Below are 868 nucleotides of genomic sequence, written 5' to 3'. Positions count from 1 at the left end.
CATAAGACTAGATGATGCCAGAACACAGAAAAGCTGACGGAGCCCCAAAGTAAGAAAGTGACAGTGTACTGCTGCCCTGCCAAGTAAAAGCAAATGGTTTTAGGTAGTCCTTATGAACAGACATAAATATTTCTGGAACAAGAGCTGAAAACAAAGCACTACAGACTATGCTGATTTGTTTAAATAAGGAAACCACATCTGAAAAACCAAGTGCAATTTTGGTCATCACCTGATTAATAATAAAACAGTAAATACACAATAAAACGTAGTCTTTCTCCAAAACCCACCGTTTTTTGCAGTATTGCCTTTAGTTTACTACTGGAGTTTGTGTGTGTGTGTCTGTGTGTGTGTGCATGTGTCTGTATACACCTGTGCACAGGGGGTAGGGTGGGGCTAGTTCCAAAGTCTCTCCTTTGGCCTTTCTACTGAAATATCTCTCACTCCGTAAGCCAAGAAGTCCTGTGTGGATTCTGCAGTGCAAAGTTTGTGTATTCCAATAGTGTATTCAGGGCCTAGTTTAATAACCACAAGGTGGGTCCGCAGATCCACTGGCCTGCTGAGTTGGTCTCAAGTCAAAACTCCATCTATCATCTAACCTCCATAAGCCCCATTTTTTATTCTAGTGGCATTTGGGGTCCCTGGGACTCACATCAACTCAGAGCCAGTGTCCAATGTTCCCCGAAAGCTCTGGATATTTCCCTGTCTCCAGTCCACACCCAGGTAAGTGGCATGTCCCTCTGGAGGCTCAAGGGAAGATTATAATTCATTCTTGTGGCAGTGTCACAGGGTTTTCTTCCAGAGGATCTAGCCTTCCCTGCATTCATGAGGCTACAAGACTCTGGACTAGCTCTGAACTAGGTACAACGCT

Source organism: Orycteropus afer, unplaced genomic scaffold, assembly GCF_000298275.1.
Source record: "Orycteropus afer afer isolate SDZICR_OR568_19922 unplaced genomic scaffold, OryAfe1.0 scaffold00049, whole genome shotgun sequence".
In the NCBI taxonomy this organism is placed as follows: Eukaryota; Metazoa; Chordata; class Mammalia; order Tubulidentata; family Orycteropodidae; genus Orycteropus; species Orycteropus afer.
The sequence above is the reverse complement of the archived record's forward strand: the minus strand, read 5'-3'. Positions refer to the sequence as shown.